Source organism: Mustela erminea, chromosome 2, assembly GCF_009829155.1.
Source record: "Mustela erminea isolate mMusErm1 chromosome 2, mMusErm1.Pri, whole genome shotgun sequence".
Lineage (NCBI taxonomy): Eukaryota > Metazoa > Chordata > Mammalia > Carnivora > Mustelidae > Mustela > Mustela erminea.
In genome coordinates, this window is record NC_045615.1 from 160,002,002 (window position 1) to 160,029,442 (window position 27,441).

Below are 27,441 nucleotides of genomic sequence, written 5' to 3' on the forward strand. Positions count from 1 at the left end.
GTGTAACTTATCCTTAAACTCTAATACATAGACATTCCTTACCTGTTCTGGATTCCCCTCTGCTTCTACCAGTAATTTGGATCAGGATGCTTAACCAGTAGGTTTCCCAGAATGAGAGTTCTAGATACCTGGTCACTTTTTTCTTATGAGGTCATCACTGCTATAGTAACTATACTTTGTCCCAACCATAGTGGTATTAAGGCACCTGATTTCAGAAACCTATCTGTAACCAACCCCCCCCCCCATGTCATAGAAGTCTATTTTTTCATGATCCATGGGGTCATTGACACCTGACCTATCTGTAACTCTTCTCTTGGCCTATTGACCTATGGCTATGAGGTGCCTAGTATGACCAATTGTTAGTTTATGTCCTCTGTAAGGCATTATATATGGTGGAAGACTTTCTTTCCTGGGTTCAGAAACTCTAATCTGCAGGCTTCAGTTTGTAGGGAAATGAGGCATCCAACTACAAGTGGGTCACAGGAGCCATATTCCTTCTTCCCATTGGTTATAGGTATTGTAGCTCCTAGGGACCAAATACTACATGGCTATATCTTCAACTCAGAGTGTAACTTGATGGGTAGGATTTGGGGGATATATATCTAAGGATTTATTTGAATCTAGTGGAAACATAGCCAATTACTTTGAGACACAAAAGCAGTAAGATACTGGATAATGAGCATTTAACATAGGAAAGCTAGTAGTGAAGATTTCTGAGTTCATGTGGTTCGAGTCCAGTCACACCTGAGGCTGTTTCTCAGAATCTCAGGCTAGATAAGCTAATCTGAGGCACGTTTGTCTGTACCATCTTGCCAGGTCATAGCTATGTTCTTGAGGCCTTTTGCCTTCAGGAATTGGTTCTATAGGAAATCACCAGGATGAGCATATTTATGGTTTGCAGAGCCCAGGGTATATGGATCCAGAAGGCTGAGGGTCTGATGTTTGTCGAGGTATTCAGGGTGTGACCCCATTTGTTACTAGTAAGAAGATGCAGTTGATACCCAAATAGCAATTTGGATGATTTTGGTGCCTTCATTAATTCTGTCTAGTCCCAGAGAATGTGGTTTCATGTCTTAAGGCCACATCCTCATGGTCAAAATAGCCCAGTAGAGGTTTGCTCAGGAGGTAGTTGGCAGCATCATTGGTGTGGATGGAACTTACTGTGAAGTACATTGAGGTTTGTGGTGAGAAGCAGGTGCTGTCTATGAAAGATTTAGGTGGCTTACAAGCTGGTCAGGAGCATAGAGTGCATGGGGTCTGCTTCTTAAAGCCTAGCCTAACATGAGAATTTGAGTGAGGATGCACAGCCAAGTAAAACTCCATAGGATAGTAGGGAGGTAGGATGGGCAAGAAGAGGCTAAGCAAAGGTGTGATTCCTTGTAAAGTCCTAATAGATAAACAGGTTGATATGGCAGAGGACCTCTGAAAATACTATAGATCCTATCTTAGCTGTTCTAATCAAGGGAAAAAACAAAAGTATTCCTGCCATCTCATTCATCTCTCTTGGACTAAATCTTGTCCGAGACAAGTTCCAGGCTCTTGGGCCCTCTTTAGATGGCTGCTTTCCCTGCACCCTCCAACAAAGATGTAAGTCCTGGCTGTTGACAGTCGAATCACCTGGAACTATAATGCCTACAATTAGGAGATGCCCTGGGGAGGTGTGGGCTGAGTGTTGACAGCCTCTGATAGAGGGTTTTCTTGGAGCTAGAAAGAGAACCTTTCCTGGAGCTAGAAAGAAAACCCTTAGAAAAGTTTGTTGATTCCAAACACTTCTGAATCAAGAAGTAGATCACCAAAACCAGCAGTGCTATGAGTTGGCTCCCCACAAAAGAACATGAGGTTCATGTAAGCAATAAGGAACTGTTCTAAGGAGAACTCCATGAAGGAGTGGGAAGACAGAATAGAGGGGTTGGTAGGTAAACCAAGGAAGAATGATCTCTGGCAAAACCATTCATATGCGTCACACAGGGGAGCACTAGACTACAAATTAGACTGTTAGTTGGACTGTAAGTATCATATCTGACAGTCATGAAGTTAAACATCTTTATTCGGTAGAGGTAAGGAAGTATAAACCCAATGCACATCTGGATCTTTGGGTGTAAAGACAAAACAGGTCCAATAACCCAAGGATGGTATTCTAGAACAAAGGCAGGAGCTGGCTCTGGAAGTCACATGACAGCCAGAGTTGAGGAGAGAGAGAAATGGTAAAAAGGGCCTTGAGGGGATATAAGCCTGGCCTCAACATGGTTCATTAATGCTTGTGTGGTTAGAGGAGGGAGAGGACAAAGCCTAGATGGAAAGTAAGGCCTAAAGATCTTGTGTTTATTCCTTCACATACTTTTCTATATACTATCCCAGAGATGTGACCCCTCATTCTGTGTACGCTTGCCTTTGGGCTTAATTATAAGAAGAAAACTCAAAATAGCTTTGTGAAATCATTTTCTCCATTCTTAAATTGAATTCAGCATCTTCTGGAATGCTCCAAAGTTTAAACCAATGGCAGGGTAAGAAATTGCCAGAGGGAGAGCCCTGTCAGGAGGCCACCTGAAGGCTGAGATCTGTCATTATGGAGAAGTAGGCAATGGACGAATATAGAAACATGGCTTCTTATTTTTTGTTTGGTTTGGTTTGGGTTTTTTGGGGGGGGATTCTTTTCTTTACTGTATACTGTATATCTTAGCATTGCTTCCTTGCAGGGACAAGAGTTTCCATATTGGCATCTCACCAGTTATTTTGGTTGTTGTGGAGGTTGTTATCTAGTAGACTGTTGGAGCAGTATTCTGAGTCCTATTAACAATATCTTGTGGACTCATGAAAGTTCTTTGTTTTAGAAAACCTTTGGGTCATATTTGCTTTTCTTGATGATACTTTTACAGTGTCTCTGCTGTTGAAGTTATAAATGACTTGGTCTTTTTGCCAAAATGCCCAGAAAATTTTGTTCTACTTTGAAGTTTAGTTTGCCCATGCATTGGCCATTATGAATAGATTTTTTTTCTGGGAATGTTGATGGTAATGGGCAGGATGAAGAGGACTCTGGTTCCTCTATATGGGGAACTACCATGCAAGGGATTGATTTAAAACAACAACAACAGCAACAACAGGTGAATACAATGGACATGATACTAAAAACATAATTTTTCTTTTTTGTATTTTGGTATATAGTAACTTTTTAAGTGGTAGACACGGTGTTCCAGGTAAAAGAAACTTCCAGGTAAATAGGACTTTGGTAATGTGGATATGAAATATGGGGGAAGTCCTGCATAGTCACAAGATTAGGTCTCAGGCTTTCCATGAGCCTATGAATTGGGACGATGAAATTCACAGGTGTGTTTTCCTCCTCTTGTTAGTGGGATAAACGGCTGAATTTGGGTATTTTCCTTCTAGATAAGGCTCTGATAATACCTTAGCAGGGTAGGCTCTAGTGTACTGGTTTCCCTTGAGGGCAGACCTTAATAATGGAGCCCTCTGGCCCATTTTAAGTGATTCTTCTCTGCCCCTGCCAGGAGCAGAAGGGACTTTGTCCCCTATTCTCATTGTAGAACTTAGATTTACCTCCAGGAGCTCTTCTATCTTAAGGTGGGCACAGTCCCTATGAATGAGGGCCATGAAGTTTTTAAATCTAAGACTTGGCTGCTTTTAACTTCCAGAAACTGATAAAATACAGTTTAGGTTCTCTTCCCTCTTGCTGGTTCCCTCTGAAGTTTCCAAAAGAAGTTTGTTCGTATAAGCCGGAACTCCCTGTATTCACTTATCTGTCTCTTCAGTCTAGGGGGCAGTGGTTTGCCCTGTATTTCCTCCCCTTATACATCTAAGCAGAGTTGACTTTTTCTTCTTTGAGATTTTTACTTGTTAGGACAAAGTGACTTCCAAGCCCATACATGTGAAACTAGAAAGGGGGAAGTCTCTTCTTCAACCATATTTGAATACCACCTGCTCGCCCACTATAACCTAAACAGTCCGAGATCTGGGTCCTTGCAGGAAATGAAACCTGGCACAGAAGGAATGTAATGAAAGATGATGGTTACACTTCCTTTAATCATTTCCTTTTATCTATCATGTAGATACTTTTTATCTCTCTGTAATTTAAAAATTACATTTCCTTTTATCTATCAAAAGCTAATCTGGGCACAGCAGTGTCTGCTTTGACATAGGAATAAATATTCCCTCCGGTGAGGGAACTAATAGGAGCAGTGTTGGTGGGAAAAGAAAAGGAGTTCAGCTTTGAAGGGACATCTATATTGTGTGTAAAATTTGTGACTGTTACATAAAGTAAAGTGGCTCCTTCTCCGAAGTAGGTGAGAGAAACTTGGACATCATCCTCACATGACAGGGTGGGCATGGGACATGATTCTGCTCAGTGGTCAGGGAGAAGTTCTCTTTTCCTATTCCTGGTGCTAGCAGGATCTGAAGCTGTGCAACTCTAGATTCTGACCTCAGTGTGTTCTGAGAAGATTTCTTGGTCCCAGCGAGGAGTGGGAGAATGAAGGCGTCCCTGGGTATGAGCTGTATGCTTGACATTTCCTTTAGTCTGAGCTACTGCTGTTTACCAGCCATTGTGTGTAATAGTGGCCATTCTTTCCAACTGGGATCCTCATGGTTTGGATATGGTTAGAGCAGGGCACGAAATGTAATTGTTAGCATCTCCATTTATCCCATATCTCAACTCTTTCTGGGGTTACTCCTATAATCCAGATGTTTCTTTATCCCAACATCTGAGTTACTGGGCGAGGTTGGCATGGGTTGTATTTGGCATAAGACTTGGTGAGAATTTAGGACTGCAAGTCTCTATCAGAGCTAGGCACTTGAAGCTATAGTTTTGGGGACATATATTGTATATACTGACTGCTAGGATTTTGAGCCAAGGTTGGGGTGAAACTGGTGATTCCTTGTGTAGAATTCCGGGAGAAGCAAGTGTCAAGACAGAATTGGATGTATAAGAACTTGCTAAAGATAACACTGAAGGGAGGGGGAGGTCTCAAGTGGGAGTCAATATCAAGAGTCAATTATCATATGATTTCACTTACTTGTGGAGCATAAGCCCGAGGAGGCAGGACAGAACCTTCATAATGCAAGTAGGGAAGGAAGGAAGGAAGGTAGGTAGGTATAAGGCCTCAGACTTAAATGAAGTCACAGAAGAGGTTTGAGTAGACTGGCAGGAAATATTTTGCTCAAAGCTCATTTGAAAGAAGGCCTGTGTCTTGGAAGAAATGGTTTTGCCTTAGACTCCTTATCATGGGGCATGGGCTGGGCAGTTATTCTGACCACCACAGAACATAAGTGGGTTCTTGATTATTTCTGTTATGGGAGCTCTTTGGTGTGGACATGGATTTACAGATAATGAAGCAGAGTACAAAATTAAAGCCTGGAAAGTGGGTAGGAGATCTGAGTCCTCCAAAGATGGCTTAAAATGCACTTACCTTGGATGCAAATTAAGAATCCATAGTAAGCTCTAGATCCCAGGGGGATTCTTGATCTCAGGTACACTTGGAATTGATAAATTTTACCAGTTACCTGTGTGCATGGATTTAATGTGTCATGGGTTTCAACTAAAATCTTTGAAAAGTGGTCAAGTGGTGCTTGGTGTACCCAATGTTGGTATCAACATGGATGGGACTGGAGGAGATTATGCTGAGTGAAATAAATCAAGCAGGAAGAGTCAATTATCATATGGTTTCACTTACTTGTGGAGCATAAGGAATAACAGGGAGGGCATTGGATAAAGGAGAGAGAGTTGGGGGAACTTGGAGGTGGAGATGAACAATGAGAGATTGTGGACTCTGAGAAACAAACTGAGGGTTTGGGGGTGGGAGATGGGAGGTCGGGAGAACTTTGTGTTGAGTATTAAGGAGGGCACGTATTGCATGGTGCACTGGGTGTGATACATAAACAATGAATCTTGAAGCATCGAAAAAATAAAATTAAATTAAAAAAGTATTTGAATACACTATGAAGTATTATGCCTCCATCAGAAAGGATGAATACCCAACTTTTGTAGCAACATGGACGGGACTGGAAGAGATTATGCTGAGTGAAATTAGTCAAGCAGAGAGAGTCAATTATCATATGGTTTCACTTATTTGTGGAGCATAACAAATATCACGGAGGACAAGAGGTGTTAGAGAGGAGAAGGGAGTTGGGGTAAATTGGAAGGGGAGGTGAATCATGAGAGACTATGGACTCTGAAAAACAATCTGAGGGTTTTGAAGGGGCGGAGGGGGGGTGGGAGGTTGGGGGAACCAGGTGGTGGGTATTATAGAGGGCACGGATTGCATGGAGCACTGGGTGTGGTGCAAAAATAATGAATACTGTTTTTCTGAAAATAAATAAATTTATTTAGTTAAAAAAAACTATTTGAAGGAAAAAAATGGAATAGAAATGTGATACAATCATTATTTGGCCTTGGCTATACTACAAAATCTGTTACTTGGTAGTTCTTTTGGGTGGGGATGGTCTCAAGTGGGAGAGTACATATAATAACTATTAGAGTATACCCACAGTTTTGTATTGATTAAGTATATCACCCCCATCCAAAATCATCTCAAATAGTTTATAAAGCTAAACATTATGTGTTTGAGTAAGTAACATCAGATGGGAAGCTATCACTTTTTTGTCTCATTGCTTTTTATTAGAAAGGTCAACTTGACAGATTTCAAGGAGTAATAACTGATGTCAAAGCTAGACCTGGGGCTTTTCAGAGGAACAACTCTTCAGCAGAAGTTATGAACTCAAAGCTAGTCATCCTACTCTGGCCTTAAATCTTACCAAAAAGACTTAATAGATTATTCAATATTTATTCCCACCTTTTAAGACAAACATACACCTGACTTTCTTCTAAGGAATCATTTCTCAGTTTCCCTCTATCCTTGGTCATTCTCAGTCCTAGATCAGACTTCTGCTCACCAGAATATTCCATTTCCCTACCCATATACCCATGAGTCCAGTGGCTAGTTCAGGGATGGGCATGCTGTCAGCCATTAAAACACAAGAAGATATTTTTGAAAAGGAACAGCTTAGTTTCCAGAAGAATATGTAAAAAAATATGATAAAGGTAATAAGGTAGAATATTTGGTATCATAAAGGGTGACCTTAGAATTTCCCAGAAGATAGAGAGAACCCTTTAAACCAATCTCACTTACACAAAACTAAATTTAGACTTGTCAGTTGTGCCAATGTATTCCTATCTCAAGATTTTATTTATTTGGAATGGGGAGAGAAAGTCCCAGCCAGGGGAGGGGCAGAGAAGCAGACTCCCTACTGAGCAGAGAGCCCAAAATGAGGCTTGGTCCCAGGACTCCAGGATTATGACCTGAGCTGAAGGCAGAGGCTTAACTGACTGAGCCACCCAGATGCCCTGTATTTCTATCTTAAAACAATTATAGTTTGGATTTACCATCATTTGCAATTGAAAAAATCTTCAGTTATAGCCCAATGGAATATTCCTGAAATGTGATGGGTAAATGATATTAAAGTAAACTGTAATGGGTAAATATTAAACACTGTAGACATTGATTTTTACCCCATATTGCTGTGACGGCCGAGATATGAGGATCCTATTTTTCAAAGATCAGTCTCTATTATTTCCAAACCTATTATTTCCTTTATTGCCAATTTATCACCTCACATTTACTCATGCCTACTTATTTTGTTCTAGTTTTATGTTCTTGTCTTATGCCATTCTGCTATTGACCTAGATCAACTTACAGCTTTCTTAGGGATAATTATCTACCCCATCAATGTCCTTATCCTGCCATGGGTAAATTCCATAGGTAAATATTAAAGTAAACTGTCTTCCTTCATTTGCAATATTAAAACCAAATTGCTTGTTAATCTGGGGAGTTAGGTGGTAGGGTGACTTAAAAGGTTTTTAATTAAAAGACTGCATAATTAAAAATGGTGTTGGAGTAGGAAAGAGTATACTAAAGGGATTTGTAAAGGCTATCAAGGCCAATATAAATTGGAAATAAGCCCTTATCTGTATGTCTGTCCTGCTTATAATTGAGTTTATCAGCATACATACGACTTCAATAAAGGAAAGGTGGTGCTTTCAAGAGGTATGTCATGAGTAATGTAAGTAAAGTTAGGAAATTACTACCACTTTGGACTTGTGTCTATAAATGATTAAAGTTTGCAAGGAAGGAAGACACTTAAAGTGAAATGGAAACCACATATGTTCCTCCCCCCCCCAAAAAAGGCATTAGCATAGTGTAATGGTGAATAACACCAGCCCTTGTGCTGGTGTTGGCAATAGTCACTCAGGTTTCCGTCAACCTGGATTCAGTGAGCCTCCAATCTGAAGGAAACTTACTGATGAGTCTGGGTGCCTCTAGCCACTTATTTTAGAAACTTAGTGATCCAATTCTTGGGGCAGGAAAAGGACATTGTTGGGGTCCAAAGGTAGATAATTATGCCCAAGAAATTGTAAGTTGATCTAGGTCAATAACAGAAATGGCATAAGACAAGAACATAAAACTAGAACAAAATAAGTAGGCATGAGTAAATGTGAGGTGATAAATTGGCAATGAAGGAAATAATAGGTTTGGAAGGAAATAATAGGTTTGGAAATAATAGGGACTGATCTTTGGAAAACAGGATCCTCATATCTCAGCCATCACAGCAATATGGGGTAAAATCAATGTCTACAGTGTTAACTCAAGAGCTGCACCTAACCTCCTCATGTGCTTCTTCTAAAGGGAGTAAACTTGCAGATATCTATAGGTTTCTTTCCAAAGCTGAATGAATATAGTGCTTTAGTCATTAGTTGGGACCCAAAACTTTTGTTAGAGTTGTAGGTGGTGGTAGGACTGCTTTTGTTAATCTTTTACTGGTTGAGAACTGATTTGTGACTCAGTATGTGATTTATTCTGGAGAATGTTCTATGTGTGCTCAAAAATGTGTAATCTGCTTTGGGATGAAATATCCTGAATATACCTGTTAGGTTCATCTGGTCCAGTGTTTCATTCAAAGCCATTGTTTCTTTCTTTCTTTCTTTTTTTTTTAATGAATTATTGTTATGTTAGTCACTAAACACTACATCATTAGTTTCTGATGTACTATTCCATGATTCATTGTTTGCATATAAGATCCAGTGCTCCATGCAATCTGTGCCCTTTTTTTAAAATTTAATTTCATTTTTTCAGTGTTCCAAGATTTATTGTTTATGCACCACATCCAGTGCTCCATGCAGTACGTGCCCTCTTCAATACCCACCACCAGGCTTTCCCTTCTTCTTCTTTTTTTTTTTTTTTAAGATTTTATTTATTTGACACAGAGATCACAAGTAGGCAGAGAGGCAGGCAGAGAGAGAGAGGGAAGCAGGCTTCCTGCTGAGCAGAGAACCCAATGTGGGGCTCCATCCCCAGGACCCCGAGATCATGCCCTGAGCCCCGAAGGCAGAGGCTTAAACCACTGAGCCACCCAGGCGCCCCCAAGCTCTCCCTTCTTAATACCCACCATCAGGCTCACATTAGGAGAATAAGGAGAAAGCCATTGTTTCCTTGTTGATTTTCTGCTTAGATGATCTGTCTACTGTTGTGAGGTGCTACTACCACCTGAATCATCAATGAGTTCCTTTGTTTGTTATTGTCTTATATATTTGGGTAGCTCCCAAGCTGGGGACCTAAATATTTACAACTGTTACATCTTGATGAATCAACCCGTTTATTATGATATAGTGCCCTTCATCTTGTGTTACAATCCTTAGTTTAAAATCTAGTTTGTCTGGTATCAGGATGGCTACTCTGGCTTTCTTTTGATGTCCATTTGCATGATAGGTGGTTCTCCAACCCCTCACTTTCAATCTGCGCATGGGTCTTTAGGTCTAAAATGAATCTCTTGTGGGTAGCCTATAGATGGGTCTTGTGGATTTTTTTTTTTTTTATTAAATCCATTCTGATACCTTATATCTTTTGATTGAAACATTTAGTCCATTTATATTCAGGGATTACTGATATGAATTTAGTGCCATTTCATTACTTGTTAAGTCATTTTAAGAGATTTTCTGTCTTTCTAGTCTTTAAAAATTTCTTTTACTTTAATTCAATTTAATTAACATATGCTGTATTATTAGTTAGAATTTAGTGATTCATCAGTTGCATACAACACCCAGTACTCCTTTCTTCAAGTGCCCTCCTTAATGCCCATCACCTAATTACCCCATCCCCCTACCCATCTCCCTCCAGCAACCCTTAGTTTGTCCCCTAAAGTTAAGAATTTCAAGCTTTACTACAAAGCTGTGATCACCAAGACAGCATGGTACTGGCATAAAAACAGACACATAGACCAATGGAACAGAGTAGAGAGCCCAGATATGGACCCTCGACTCTATGGGCAAATAATCTTTGACAAAACAGGAAAAAATATACAGTGGAAAAAAGACAGTCTCTTCAATAAATGGTGCTGGGAAAACTGGGCAGCTATATGTAGAAGAATAAAACTCGACCATTCTCTTACACCGTACACAAAGATAAACTCAAAATGGATAAAAACCTCAATGTGAGACAGGAATCCATCAGAATCCTAGAGGAGAACATAAGCAGTAATCTCTTCGATATCAGCCACAGCAACTTCTTTAACTTCTTTCAAGATATGTCTCCAAAGGCAAAGGAAACAAAAGCGAAAATAAACTTTTGGGACTTCATCAAAATCAAAAGCTTCTGCACAGCAAAGGAAACAGTCAAGAAAACAAAGAGGCAACCCACGGAATGGGAGAAGATATTTGCAAATGACAGTACAGACAAAAGGTTGATATCCAGGATCTATAAAGAACTCCTCAATCTCAACACACACAAAACAGACAATCATATCAAAAAATGGGCAGAAGATATGAACAGACACTTCTCCAATGAAGACATAGAAATGGCTATCAGACACATGAAAAAATGTTCATCATCACTAGCCATCAGGGAGATTCAAATTAAAAACCACATTGAGATACCACTTTACACCAGTTAGAATGGCCAAAATTAGCAAGACAGGAAACAACATGTGTTGGAGGGGATGTGGAGCAAGGGGAACCCTCTTACACTGTTGGTGGGAATGCAAGTTGGTGCAGCCCCTTTGGAGAACAGTGTGGAGATTCCTCAAGAAATTAAAAATAGAACTTCCCTATGACCCTGCCATTGCACTCCTGGGTATTTACCCCAAAGATACAGATGTCGTGAAAAGAAGGGCCATCTGTACCCCAATGTTTATAGCAGCAATGGCCACGGTCGCCAAACTGTGGAAAGAACCAAGATGCCCTTCAACGGATGAATGGATAAGGAAGATGTGGTCCATATACACTATGGAGTATTATGCCTCCATCAGAAAGGACGAATACCCAACTTTTGTAGCAACATGGATGGGACTGGAAGAGATTATGCTGAGTGAAATAAGTCAAGCAGAGAGAGTCAATTGTCATATGGTTTCACTTATTTATGGAGCATAACAAATAGCATGGAGGACATGGGGAGATAGAGAGGAGAAGGGAGTTGGGGGAAATTGGAAGGGGAGGTGAACCATGAGAGACTATGGACTCTGAAAAACAACCTGAGGGTTTTGAAGGAGCGGGAGGTGGGAGGTCGGGGTACCAGGTGGTGGGTATTATAGAGGGCAAAGATTGCATGGAACACTGGGTGAGGTGCAAAAATAGTGAATAGTGTTATGCTGAAAATAAATAAAAAATAAATTAAAAGAAAAAGAATTTCTTATGATTTGCTTCTTGTTTTCATCTTATTTTATTTTTCCTTCCATCCATTCTGCTATGTTTGTTTTGTTTAAATTCCACATATGAATGAAATCATGGTATTTGTCTTTCTTTGACTTATTTCATTTAGTATAACACCTTCTAGTTCCACCCATGTCATTTCAAAGGGCAAGATTTCATTATTTTTCATAGCTTTAATCTTTATCCATTTATCTGTCGATGGACATCTGGGCTCTTTCTATATAGCATATCTATTGTGGACATTGCTGCTATAAAGATTGGGGTGAAGGTGCCTCCTTGAATCACTGTATCCTTTGGATAAATACCCAGTAGTGCAATTTCTGGGCCCTAGGGTAACTATTAATTTTTTCTAAATTTAAGAATTTTTTTCTGTTAATGGATGTTTGTTTTAATTATATTACCCACCATATGGTACTTCATTAGTTTTTGATGTAGTGTTCCATGACTTATTGTTGGTGTATAACACCCAGTGCTCATTGCAGTATGTGTCCTCTTTAGTACCCGTCTGGGCTAACCCATCCCCCATCACCCTATTTTTAACTTTCTGAGGAACCTCCATACTGTTTCCCAGAGTGGCTGTATCAGTTTGTTTTCTCACCAACAGGGTAAGAGGTTTCCCCTTTCTCCACATCCTCACCAACATCTGTTTCCTGAGTTGTTAAATTTAGTCGTACTGAACAGTGTGAGGTGGTATCTCATTGTGGTTTTGATTTGTATTTCCCTGATGCCAAGTGATGCTGAGCACTTTTTTTCATGTGTCTGTTGGCCATTTTTATGTTGTCTTTGGAGAAATGTCCATGCCTTCTGCCCATTTATTGACTGGACTATTTGGTCATTGAGCTTGATAAGTTCTTTATAGATTTTGGACACTAGCCATGTGTCTGATAGGTCATTTGCAAATATCTTCTCCCATTCTGTAGGTTGTCTTTTAATTTTGTTGACTGTTTCCTTTGTTGTGCAGAAGTTTTTATCTTGAAGTCTCAATAGTTCATTTCTGTTTTTGTTTCCCTTGACTCTGGAGATGTGTCTATCAAGAAGCTGCTGCCTGTGTTCTCCTCTAAGATCTTGATGGATTTCTGCCTCACATTTACATATTTCACACATTTTGAGTATTTTTGTGTATAGTATAAGGAAATAGTCTGGTTTCATTCTCCTGTGTGTGGATGTCTAATATTCCAAACACCATTTGTTGAAGAGATGGTCTCCCCACCCCCCTTTTCTGCTTTGTCCATAGAATGGAGGACCCATTTATTGATTCTTTACTTGGTTCCATTGATCTCTGTGTCTATTTTGTGCCAGTACCATGTTGCATTGATGATTACAGAGTTGCAGTACAGCTTGAGGTCCGAAATTGTGATGCCTCCAGCTTTGGTTATCTTTTTCAACATTTTTGGACTATTCAGGGTCTTTTGTAGTTCCATACAAATCTGAGGATTCTTTGTTCCAACTCTGAAAAATGTTGGTGGTGTTTTGATAGGGGTTTCATTGAATGTGTAAATTTCTTTGGGTAGTACATTTTCACAATATCATTCCAATCCTTGATCATGAAATATTTTTCCATTTCTTTGTCTTCCTCAATTTATTTCATAAATAATCTATAATTTTTAGAGTGGAGATCCTTTACCACTTTGGTTAGGTTTATTCCTAAGTATCTTATGGTTTGGGGTGTAATTGCAAGTGGGATCAATTCCTTAATTTTTCTTCTGCCTCACTGTTAGTGTATAGAAATGCAACTGATTTCCGTGCATTTAAAAAAAATATCCTACTACCTTACTGAATTTCTGTATCAGTTCTAGCAATTTTGGGTAGTAATCTTTTGGGTTTTCATCATAGAGTATCATGTTGCCCGCGAAGAGTGGCAGTTTGACTTCTTTGCCAATTTGGATGCCTTTTATTTCTTTTTGTAGTCTGATTGTTGAGATTAGGACTTCTAGTCCTTTGCTGAACAACAGTGGAGAGCATGGACATCTCTATTTTCTTCCTAATGTTAGATGTTGGGGCAAAGCTATTTTTCCCTGTTGAGGATAATATTTGCTGGGTTTTGTTGTTGTTTTGTTTTTGTGTATGACTTGTAATACTGAGGCATGTTCCTCTCTCTCTTCATGGAAAGTTTTGATCAAGATGGTATGCTGTATTTTGTCAAATCTTTTTCTGCATCTATTGAGAGGACCATATGGCTTTTGTCCTTTCTTTTATTGATGTGGTATATCACATTGATTTGTGGATGTTGAGTTATAGTTGCAGCCCAGGAATATCCCACTTGGTCATGGTGATTAATCCTTTTATTGTACTGTTGGATCCTATTAGTTAATGTCTTGGTGAGAATTTTTGAATCCATGTTCATCAGGGACATTGGTCTGTAAAGTGGGGTCCTTGGTTTGTGATCAAGATAATGCTGGCCTTATAGAATGAGTTTGGGAGTTTTTTTTTTTTTGTTTTGTTTTTGTTTGTTTGTTTGTTTTTAAATTTATTTATTTTCAGCATAACAGTATCATTATTTTTTCACCACACCCAGTGCTCCATGCAACTCATGCCCTCTATAATACCCACCACCTGGTACCCCGACCTCCCACCGCCCCCGCCACTTCAAAACCCTCAGATTGTTTTTCAGAGTCCATAGTCTCTCATGATTCACCTCCCATTCCAATTTACCCCAACTCCCTTCTCTCTAACTCCCCATGTCCTCCATGCTTTTTTTTTTTTTTTAAATTTTTTATTTTTTACAAACATATATTTTTATCCCCAGGGGTACAGGTCTGTGAATCACCAGGTTTACACACTTCACAGCACTCACCAAAGCACATACCCTCCCCAGTGTCCATAATCTCACCCCCTTCTCCCAAACCCCCTCCCCCCAGCAACCCTCAGTTTGTTTTGTGAGATTAAGAGTCATTTATGGTTTGTCTCCCTCCCAATCCCATCTTGTTTCATTTATTCTTCTCCTACCCACTTAAGCCCCCATGTTGCATCACCACTTCCTCATATCAGGGAGATCATATGATAGTTGTCTTTCTCTGCTTGACTTATTTCGCTAAGCATGATACGCTCTAGTTCCATCCATGTTGTCGCAAATGGCAAGATTTCATTTCTTTTGATGGCTGCATAGTATTCCATTGTGTATATATACCATATCTTCTTGATCCATTCATCTGTTGATGGACATCTAGGTTCTTTCCATAGTTTGGCTATTGTGGACATTGCTGCTATAAACATTCGGGTGTACGTGCCCCTTTGGATCACTACGTTTGTATCTTTAGGGTAAATGCCCAATAGTGCAATTGCTGGGTCATAGGGCAGTTCTATTTTCAACATTTTGAGGAACCTCCATGCTGTTTTCCAGAGTGGCTGCACCAGCTTGCATTCCCACCAACAGTGTAGGAGGGTTCCCCTTTCTCTGCATCTTTACCAACATCTGTCATTTCCTGACTTGTTAATTTTAGCCATTCTGACTGGTGTGAGGTGATATCTCATTGTGGTTTTGATTTGTATTTCCCTGATGCCGAGTGATATGGAGCACTTTTTCATGTGTCTGTTGGCCATCTGGATGTCTTCTTTGCAGAAATGTCTGTTCATGTCCTCTGCCCATTTCTTGATTTTGATTATGCTCCACAAATAAGTGAAACCATATGATAATTGACTCTCTCTGCTTGACTGATTTCACTCAGCATAATCTCTTCCAGTCCCATCCATGTTGCTACAAAAGTTGGGTATTCATCCTTTCTGATGGAGGCATAATACTCCATAGTGTATATGGACCACATCTTCCTTATCCATTCATCCGTTGAAGGGCATCTTGGTTCTTTCCACAGTTTGGCGACCGTGGCCATTGCTGCTATAAACATTGGGGTACAGATGGCCCTTCTTTTCACGACATCTGTATCTTTGGGGTAAATACCCAGGAGTGCAATGGCAGGGTCATAGGGAAGTTCTATTTTTAATTTCTTGAGGAATCTCCACACTGTTCTCCAAAGAGCCTACACCAACTTGAGTTTTACTTCCATTTCTACTTTTTGAAACAGTTTTAGAAGAATAGATATTAGTTCTTTAAATGTTTGGTAGAATTTCCTTGGGAAGCCATACAGGCCTGGACTACTCTTGTGTTTTGGGAGATTTTTGATTACTGCTTCAAGCTCATTGCTGATTAATGGTCTGGTTAGGTTTTCCATATCTTCCTATTTCAGTTTTGATAGTTTATATGTTTTTAGAAATTCATTCATTTCTTCCAGATTGCCTAACTTGTTAGCTAGCGTATAGTTGGTCATAATATATTCTTATAAATGTTCATATTTTTTCAGTGTTGGTTGTGAGCTCTCCTATTTCATTCATGATTTTATTAATTTAGATCCTTTCTCTTTTTTTCTAAATTTGTCGAAGAGGAGAGGGGGGAGAAAGAAAGAGAGCACACAACCAGGGGGAGCAGCAGGCAGAGGGAGAAGCCTGCCACTGAGCAGGGAGCCCAATGTGGGACTCGATCCCAGAACCCTGGGATCATGACCTGAGCCAAAGACAGATGATTAACTGACTGAGCCACCCAGGCCCCCCCTTTCTCTTTTCTTTTTGACAAGTCTGGCCAAGGGTTTATCAATTTTATTAATTCTTTAAAAGAATCAGCTCCTAATTTTTTGACCCGTTCTACTGTTCTTTTGGTTTCTAGTTCATTGATTTCTGCTCTAATTTCTATTCTCTTCTTCTGCTGGGTTTAGGTTTTATTTGCTGGTTTTCCAGCTCCTTTAGGTGTAAGATTAGTTAGTGTTTTTGAGACTTTGTTTCTTGAGAAAGGCTTGTACTGCTATACACTTCCCTCTTAGGACTGCCTTTGCTGCATTCCAAAGGCTCTGAACTGTTCTCTTTTTAATTTGCCTCCATGTATTTTTTAGATTTGTCTATTTCCTGATTGACCTATTCATTCTTTAGTAAGATGCTGTTTAAACTCCATGTATTTGTGGTCCTTTCAAGTTTTTTCTTACAGTTGACTTCAACTTTTGAAGCACTGTAGTTTGAAAATATGCAGGGAATAATTTCAATCTTTTGTACTAGTGGAGACCTAATTTGTGACTGAATATCTGATCAGTTCTGGAAGATGTTTCATTTGCACTTGAGAAGAATGTGTACTTTGTTGCTTTAAGATTAAATGTTCTGAATATATCTCTTAAGTCCTTCAGGTCCAATGTCATTCAAAGCCAGTGTTTACATTGACCTTCTGCTTAGATGATCAGTCCATTGCTCTAAATGGGGTGTTAAAGTCCTATACATTGTATTATCTAGGTGTACCTTTAACTTTATTAACTGGTTTATAAATTTGGCTTCTCCCAAGTTAGGGGCATTACATATTTGTAATTGTTAGATCTTCTAGTTGGATAGACCCTTCTATTATGACATAATATCCTTCTTCATCTCTTATTAGTCTTTGTTTAAAATCTAGTTTGTCTGATATAAGGATGGCTACTCCAGTTTTCCTTTAGTGTCCATTAGCATTATAAATGCCTCTCTGCTCCCTTGCTTTCAATCTGGAGGTGACTTTGGGTCTAAAATGAATCTCTTATAAGCAGCATATTGATGGATCTTGTTTTTTTTTTCCTATGCATTCTGATACCATATGTCTTTTGATGGGAGCACTTAATCTATTCACATTTAGAGTAATGATTGAAAGATAGGATTTTAATGACATTACCTGTGTCACTGTTCCTATAGATTGTCTCTGTTCCTTTCTTGTCTTTGAGCTAAGAGAGCTCAAAAGTAACAAAGAATCCCCTTTAATTCATGCAGGGCTGGTTAATTCACAAATTTCTTTAGTTTTTGTTTGTCCTAGAAACTCTTATTCTGAGATGATAGCTTTGCTGGATAAAGTATTCTTGGTTGCATATTTTCTCATTTAGCACCCTGAATATATCATGCTGGCCCTTTCTGGCCTACCAAGTCTCTGTGGACAGGTCTGCTGCCAGCCTTATATTTCTAACCTTGTAGGTTAAGGACCTTTTGTCCTGTGCTGCTTTCAGGAATTTTCTCTTTATCTTTGAAATTTGCAAGTTTTATTTTTATGTGTTGAGGTGTTGACCTATTTTTTTGAGTGAGATTCTCTGTATTCCCTAGACTTGAATGACTTTTTCCTTACCCTGATTAGGGAAGCTATCAGCTATAATTTGTTCAAATAAACCTTCTATCCCTCTCTCCTGTTCATCTTCTGGGACTCTTATTATCTGGATGTTCACATTATGGTATCATTGAGTTCTCAAAGTCTCTCTTCATGATCTAGTAACTGTCTTTCTCTTCTCTTTTCAGCATCCTTATTTTCCATTATTTTGTCTTTGTCACTCTGTTCTCCCTTGTTTATCCTTGCTATTAAAACCTCCATTTGTGACTGCACCTCTGTATATTTTTAACTTGGCCTGATGAGATTTTAGTTTTTCTGTTCCTAAGTAAGGGCTATACACTAGTATCCTCTCTGCTTTGTTTCAAGCACAACTAGTGTCTTCATAATCATTGTTTTAAATACATCTTAAGACCTTTTACTTGTATCCATATTGATTTAAATCCTTGGTGCTCAGTATTCCCTCTTGTTCTTTCTTTAGGGGTGAATTTCTCCATCTTGTCATTTTTTTTGAATATCAATATATATTTATTGATTGATTGTAAGTTAATGTTCAACATATTGACATTCAAACTTACATGGCTAATACTCCAAAATTTTATTCAATTTAAATGCATAATGTCTCTCTGAAGTTCAAATTTGCTTTCCATTTTTTGCAAATATTTTCTGTATTTCCTTATTGAAATCTTGTATATTCTAGTGCCTCTGAAATATGATAGTGTGAATTTTACTTATATCTGTTAAACTTTCATATTACCATAGTTATGGATAGTAAAATGGAAAAAGCACACTCTAAAACTTTCAAGACAGCAAATCATTTGAATTAAATTAATAAATATAATAAATCAAGATATACACATTCAAATGAAAACTATCAAATTGGGATTACTCAGATGTGTTTCAGGGAAAAAAAAAAAGCCCACAGGAAATGGACGCTTTAGTTTTATCATACCCAACCTAGATTTCTAATAATGGAATTAGAAAGAGATATCTAAGAAGATATTTGCAAATGACAGTACAGACAAAAGGTTGATATCCAGGATCTATAATGAACTCCTCAAACTCAACACACACGAAACAGGCAAACATATCAAAAAATGGGAAGAAGATATGAACAGACACTTCTCCAATGAAGACATAGAAATGGCTATCAGACACATGAAAAAATGTTCATCATCACTAGCCCTCAGGGAGATTCAAATTAAAACCACATTGATATATCACTTTACACCAGTTAGAATGGCCAAAATTAACAAAACAGGAAACATTATGTGTTGGAGGGGATGTGGCGAAAGGGCAACCCTCTTACACTGTTGGTGGGAATGCAAGTTGGTGCAGCCTCTTTGGAGAACAGTGTGGAGATTCCTTACTGTTCTATTAAAAATAGACCTTCCCTATGACCCTGCCATTGCACTCCTGGGTATTTTCCCCAAAGATACAGATGTAGTGAAAAGAAGGGCCATCTGTACCCCAATGTTTATAGCAGCAATGACCACGGTCGCCAAACTGTGGAAAGAACCAAGTTGCCCTTCAACGGACGAATGGATAAGGAAGATGTGGTCCATATACACTATGGAGTGTTATGCCTCCATCAGAAAGGATGAATACCCAACTTTTGTAGCAACATGGACGGGACTGGAAGAGATTATGCTGAGTGAAATCAGTCAAGTAGAGAGAGTCAATTATCATATGATTTCACTTACTTGTGGAGCATAACAAATAGCATGGAGGACAAGGAGTGTTAGAGAGGAGAAGGCAGTTGGGGTAAATTGGAAGGGGAGGTGAATCATGAGAGACTATGGACTCTGAAAAACAATCTGAGGGCTTTGAAGTGGCGAGGGGGTGGGAGGTTGGGGTACCAGGTGGTGGGTATTATAGAGGGCACGGATTGCATGGAGCACTGGGTGTGGTGAAAAAATCATGAATACTGTTTTTCTGAAAATAAATAAATTAATTAAAAAAATAAAAAAAAATAAAATTGAAATGTAAATGCATGAAAAAAATATATAGGGAATAAATTATGCAAGTGTTTTCATGAAGGAGAAATTATTTTGCATTATTTTTCCTTTGTTTTATAGATTGTTTTTTAGTAATACGTATCCGGCCAGTGGATTATGAAGTTGTCTTTAATTCTAAAAAGAAGGAATAATTTTAAAAAAAATCTATAATATACCATTCATTATTTATTTAACAGATATTCAGCTATCTGAAATATACCAGGCTCCAATCTAGGTGACAATAAGAAGGTGAACAAGTTGCACTTCTTCCCTATCCTCAAGGAATGTAATTAGACAGACAATTGCAACAAAATATAGTTAGGGCTATGGCACAGTCATACCATATTTTCAGCTTTCTCCAAAATGCTCACTTGCTTTTAAGTCCATCTTGTCATTTTGTCCAGAAAAGGAAGGAAAGAAAAAACCCCCAGCAAAAATAGCAGTAACAAAACTTCAGAAAGTGTTGGTGTTGCTGTGTGCACTCTGCTGTTGTGTTTTGGCTGCTCTTTCCCACGGGTTCTTCCTCTACAGAGTCCCTTCTTGCTTGTAGTGGGAAGTGTTTAGAACTTTAAATAGACGTGCTTTAATTTGCTTGTCAAGATAAGCCTATAAAGGAAAAAAAAGAAAAAAAGAAAAAGAAAAACAATATACAAAAGCCTAATCCAAGTCAACAGAAAAGGGAAAGGGAAAAAAAATTGCAAAATCAACTATAAGCCCGACTCTTTAAAAAAAAGAAAGAAAAAAAGAGAAAAATAACCCCGATTTGAAAAAGAAGCAGGAAACAAATGAACAAACAAATGAACAAAAGATTATAAGCCTGATACAAAAAAGAAAACATATACAAAATAAAGGATAAAAAATTTAAATTAAGAGGGGTGGAAAGAAAAAAGCATGGTCCTATTTCCACTGGAAGCTGTTCAGGAGTTTTCTTGAATCACTAGACCTTGTAGATGGGGGAGGGGGAGCCTGTGTTGGTCTTCCAAGGGGGAGGCCTTCTTTGCTGGCTCACAAGCTGACTTGTTCTTGTAACGATGCCCCTGCCTGCCAGGTGTGTGTGTGTGGTGGTGGGGGGTCAGGGTTTAGAGTGGGGAACTCCAGCCTCCTCTGGAGGTGCTGTGTTTCTCTTGACATCTGACTGATGGTGGGCGGGAGGAGGAAAGGGAGTTGAAGAAAGAATATGGTGTCATCCTGCCCTCTGGTCCCTGGGGAACGTAACTTCTGGCTACTGCTGTTCAGGAGGCCCTCTTAAAAAAATGAACAATTTCTTGTGCCCCAGGCTTTTGTCAGTTTCTTGTCCTTAACCTATCTGTGCCCCAGCTGTAAGCACACCCAGAGCCACAGATCTCCTGTATTTTATCTCTGGCCAGTGGCTGCATTCAAAACTCCAAGTTTTAAAAAGGCTTCTAAAGTACAGGCTCACTCCCGACCCCCAGGGAAGGGCCAGAGCCCAGCACAGTTCTTACCTGGAAAAGCAGTCATGCATCATGCAGTGCACATGCAGAGGCTAGAGTTCATTATAATGCTCCCTGAAAAGCTCGAGGCAGGTTATCGGCCGTTTGCACTAAGCTCAGTCCCTTACTCTTTTTTGTCCCAGAAAAGCTGTCTCTGTGGCTTGAATCTTTTGAGGCAGACAGCTAAAAGTGGCAGCCAAGTTATCTGAAATTTGTTTCTCTTTTTGCTCAGTTCTGCAGAAATGCAGCCACTACGCGCGCGCGCACACACACACACACACACACACACACCCAGGCTTAAGCCTATTATGGCTCAAGAGAAAGTTGAAGTTTTCTGCCTTCTGTGTGTGCCTCTGGATCTGCTGATGAGCACTGCTCAATGGCTCCCACCTGGACTTTTATTCTTGGGGAGACAAAGTAAGTTCTTCCAAATGCCTTCTGTGAAGGGGAGCCAGCTCTCTTTACTCCCCAGGGGATCGCCTCTCAGGGGCTTACTGTGTGGTCCTGCCTGTGGGAGCTCTCCCACTTTTCCCTCTCCCTGACTTGGCTCTGGGAAAGTGTTCCCACCCCGTTGTGGCCTTGAGGCTTCCCCCTTTCCCCCAACTCACAGCTCCGAACCTCACATCTGCCATGTTCTCTCCCTGTGATTGTGCAGATTATTTCCTTAATCCTCAGATTGTTTTCCTAGTTCAAACTAGTTAATGTTGACCGAGCTGTACGTGCAGGATGAGGCGAGTTCACGGTCCCTGCACGACCCTGTCATCTTGACTCCACCCCTCCATTCCCATTCCTTTCTAGTCTTATGGAGTCTCCTTCATATTTCTTGCAGGAGTGGTGTAGTGGTCCCAAACTCCTGTAGTTGTGGTCTGGGGAACTGGGGAACTCTTTATCCAGCAAGACTATCATTCAGAATAGGAGAGATAAAGTATTCTTGGCTGCATTTCCCCCCCTTTAGCATGTTGAATATATGCCGCCACTTCTTTTGGCCTGCAAAGTTTCCCTGGAAAGATCTGCAGCTTTGTCTTCCTTTGTAAGGGTTTTCTTGTCCCTCACTCTTGTCATGATTTTTTCCTTATCTCTATATTTTGCAACCTTATCTATAATAGGTCTTGGTGTTGGCTTGCTTTTGCTGATTTTGATGTGGGTTCTCTGTGCCCTATAGATTTGGATGTGTGTTTCTTTCTGAGGTTAGGGAAATTTTCAGTTAAAATTTCCTGAAACCCTCTGCCTCTTTTTCCCTCTTCTGGAACTCTTATGATACAAATGTTATCATGTTTTATGGAGTCACTGAGCAACCTAAATCTTCATTTGTGATCCAGTGTTTTTCTTTTCAGCTTCATTATTTTCCATAATTTCTTATATCTTCTACTGCTTATTTATTCCTCTGCTTCTTCCATCCTTCTTGTCATTACTCCCAGCTGGTTTTGAATCTCCGTTATTGCACTTCTCATTTTTACCTAATTTTTGTGTCCTTTATCTGTAGTAAGGGACTTCTTGGTGTCTTCTATGCTTTACTCAAGCCAAGCCTTGTATCTTTATGATTATTGACTTAAACTCTGGGTGAGGCATAATATTTATGCTTCAATTTAAATTAGATCCCTGGCTGTGACCTTTTCTTTCTGTTGGGATGAATTTCTCCATCTTGGAATTCTGTCTAGTTCTCTGTCATCTTGTATGTTCAGAAAGCCTCTTACTTTTCTACTCCTGAGAGTAATGGCTCTATAAAGAGGTTATGTGCTGTGCAGTGCCTGGCACTTGGGGAAAGGTCTCTGTTGAATGCTGTGTACCCTCTGCTGCTGTGTGTGTGGTTTTTTTTAAAAAAAAAAAAGATTTTATTTACTTATTTGTCAGAGAGAAAGCACAAGTAGACAGAGTGGCAGGCAGAGGCAGAGAGAGAAGCAGACTATCTGCTAGACAAGGAGCCCGATGTGGAACTTGATCCCAGGATCCTGGGATCATGACCTGAGCCAAAGACAGTGGCTTAACCCACTGAGCCACACAGGTGTCCCTGCTGCTCTTTTGACTGCTTTTTGCCCACTGCAAGCAAGGAGAAACTCTGCAGAGAACTGACCTGAGGGTCTGTCTGGATTTTGGCCAGAGTGTGGCAAGTTTTAACTAGGTGTGCACTGGTCTGCTTCTTAAAAGAAACATGTTGTTTCTGCCAGATCTGAAGCTTTGCAGCACTCTGTGGTCAGTAGATGTGGTGCATGTATTTTGGGGGTTGGTGCTGGTATTTTGGGGGAGGGGACTGCTGCTCTGATTCTCAGACATACTTAAAGAGACAAGTAGCACCTGAAGAGTGCAGAAGGGTGGGGCTTGGTGTAAGCAGGTTAGGCAGCCACTTTCAGTGCTGTGTGGCTTACTGAAGTTGGTTTATGCTGAGGGGTGGGGGAAAGAAATGGTGCTAGGCCCCTTCCTCTTGCCTGGAGATGGGAGAGATGGGAGTTCATGCCCTCCACTGTCCAGGAAGCCCTCCCAGAAGAGCAAACAATCTCCCTCATGTGTCCCAGGTATGTCTCAGATACCTGCCTCCATCCTGCCCATGTTTGGGCCATTTGCCTGCCCAGGAGTGCACTGTACCTGTGTTTTTTCTTAGGCAGGTGCATTGAGTTTTAAAACTTCAAACTTCGGGGAACTGGCATGGCATGGACCCATGCTGGTCCTCCATGGAAGGGTCTCACCATGCTGGGACTGATGCAGATTTGTCTCAGAAGGGCAATTGCACCAAAATGCAGGGGCATGCAGTTATGAGTAAAATGTAGCAAAAAGCCAGTGCCCAGGTTAGCTGCCCTCAGCAGGTGTTGTCTCTGCACCTATGCTCAGGGGTGGAAGAGGGTAATGGTGCCTGCCAGCTCTTTTGTCCTTGGAGAGGCAATGCCACCTCTCCCAGATGTGTTCCAAGAAGGGAGAGTGCTTTCTCCCAATTCATCCCAGGGGATCCTCTGATCATGTGGTCTGCTCCAGGGCTAACTGCCTGCCTTCACAGAAACACTGCTGTGCCCTCAGGGCTCCACACCAGCCATGCTACAGACCTCTAGAACTCCAGGCTTTGAGCCTCACTGGTTGTAAAAACTCATGAAAATCAGCCCTTCTCATATTCCTAGTCAATGGCTTTGGGGAAGTGTTTTTCTTGTGCACTCCCCTGTGCACTTCTGTGTGTGTGTCTGTGTGTCTGTGTCTGTCTGTCTTTCTCCCCTCTGGCCCAACCACCCCTCCCCCCATGACCAGGACTCCCTCCCTGTGCCTCTCACTCTCTTTCCATGTGACCAGGGCTCCCTATCCTCTACAGCACCAAGATCCACTTCTCCCACAAATCCCCTCTTCATACCTCCTAGCCTGATGTGCCCTTTTCTCTCTCTAGTTGTGCAGGTTGTTCAATGAGTCCTCAGATCAATTTCTTGGGTATTCATAATGACTTGATATTTATTTGTGCTCAAGGGGGGAGGCAAACCTAAGGTCCTCTTACTACTTTGTCATTTTAGCTCTTCCCCTGGGACCCCAAACTTCTATACTGATGGTTTTTATCCTCTGAGATTCAGATGTCAGGATGAAAATAAAGAAAATTTTTAGAAAAAGAATTGAGAAAAAGGAGCTGGAGGATTGAGATAGCCATTAGAATAATGCCAGTCTGACTCTGAAGAAAGGAAAAATTTGGGTTGGAAGTGGTGTAGACTGGTGTAATACCAAGTCCTTTGGTAAGGTCAAGGGCAAGTAACAACAAAAATCAAGCATCAGAGGAGCTCAATTCTCCCATAATGGGACTTCCTCAATATTCTTGCTGTACATGGATATAATTCATCGGGGATATGACCTTTCAATGACCACCACAGTCTGCCCCTTGTGCTGACAGATCTTACCTATCCATGTCCACAGAGCAGAAACTGCAGAGCTCCTAGGTTACAGAGGTGAGACTGAGACAGGATGTGAGTAGAATGAAATACAGCTCTCCTTGCTGGAGTTGATCTTGGATTATTACTGGAAACCCATCCTGTCCCTCCTCCACTCTCTATGGTAAATTTTCTTCATCCTTGGCTATCATATCAAAGTTTGGCTTCTTTTAGTGATGTGACCCCAGCTGTCATCCCAAGGACTCTGAATACTTACTATTCAGTTTTTCAAGCTTGGACTACTAAAGTATCAATGATAATGGGGTAAAGAAGCAAATATGAAGGGATACCCATGTGCATCACAGGGTTTCAATGTGCATTCTTATATGCTCTCACCACACTGAAGTACCCTAGCTTCTTCCTGATCAGTTATTCCTGCAATTATTATTCATGAAATGACTCAGTAGGTGACTGAAAGTGAGGGACAATGGGACTGCTCTTGTCCTCATCCCTTGGTTCTTGTACCTATGTGGCTTGCTTTCTTAGTAGGGATAAAAACCTACAGATGATACCTTTTTAAGGTACAGACCACATGCTGACAGAAGGCATCCTAAACTTAAAGCATGTTAACTCTGAGTTAGTACTTCTGCTATCCTGTCTGCATGCTTTCAGCTTTCTAAGAAGACAACTGGTTTTGAATTGTTATATGATGTGATAGGACCAGTGGGCCCCATGATTCAAGGGCCCATTCTCTACCTCTTCTGTGAAATGAGTCCATTGATCAGGTGCTTCACTACGGTATCCAGGTCTACTGGATGGAGCATTGCAAAAGTCATTAGAAAGTAGTATTGTTTGAGGCTATGTATGCAGGAAAAAAAAAACAAACAAAACCGTACCAAGGTTAGGTATCTAGTCCTGGGAGGCTGAATTTCTGCCTTTTTTCTTTTAGAATGGAGGGGGCTTAATGTAGTGAGGGTAGTCAACTTCTGTCAAGTGGCAAGTTGGTGTACTCAAGAAATAGTGCCATATATGGGATTCAACAGTTCTCTCTGACAGGTTGTGCATTCAGAGGCAACAGTAGCTAGTTTGTTTGAAAATTGGCATTCCATGTAGCTAGACCCATATGTAGTCTTCAGCCCTGCAGCCCTGGCCACTGTAATCATTTGTCCATTGTCTGAAGAAGACCGGTAGAATCCTCTTGTCTGTTCAGCTACATTTCAGTCTTCAGTCAGGACTTGAAGGTATTAATATGTGGTATAAAAATCTGCATAATATGTCTCTTCTTAGACCTTCTTTATGATTTCCCAATCCTTTTTCATCTGGACCTAGTCTAGATAGCCAGGCAATAGACCACTGCCAAGGGATCAGTATATATTCTCATCTTGGGCCACTTGTCATTTCACTTAAAATTGATTTGTAGTACAGCAGCTGGAGCTATCAATTACTATTCCCTAAACAGGGGGTCTATCACAATCATAGGTTATGTCTAAGGTGGTTTGGAATTGGACATAGTTTTTAGCATTTAGAACATAACTTTGTTTCTTTACTAATCCTAAAACTGTATCAGTGCTGATAATTTCTTAAACATTTGAAGAATCTGGGCTATAGTTCAAGAATAAAACTGCCTTTGCTATCTTTCCTTATAAAGGGTATGACATATTTGATTATTGGATAGTAAGGGAATTTTTGAAGTATAATTGTGATTTCCATTTATTGGAAAAAATGGAAAGTTAAAAAAAAATCTGTCTTAAGATTGTAGCTGCTGGTGAGTACTAGCTAGGCCTGATGGCAGAGCCCATGTACATGCAGGTTAGGGAAAGAGGACTGAGTGTCCTGTCAGTTTTGGATGAGGCAGTATTAGTGGTTGTAGTGATAGTTCCATTTTTTCTCCCTAATTGGTAGACCCTGACTTCAAGCCCTGTTCCATTTGGACAAAGTATGATGAGTTACCTGCTACTATCCTTCAGAATGGGATGGAACTTTATAGTAAAAAATTATATCAAAGATCTAATGCCTTCTTAGAGAATCTCTGTATTGAGCTTAATGTAAGGTTGATACTTCTCATTTATTAACAAATGAGCTTTCTAAGGTTAAGAAGAATCATGTAAAAGGTCTATACAAATATGACTGAGCTGGAATGAGATGACACACCTACATTTCCAAGCTCCTGGGTCAGTGTGCCAAACAGTATCCAGAGTTGGGAACTTCCAGGTGACTGAAAAAATCTAGGATTAGTTAAGCCTATGATTTTGATTGGAGGAACTTGGACCCACACAACTACAGTGGATGCCTGGATGTGCACAGAAGAGAAACGATCAAGCCACTACTGTTGTCACAGATGGAGTGGCATATTACTAATATGGCCTGTTTTTTC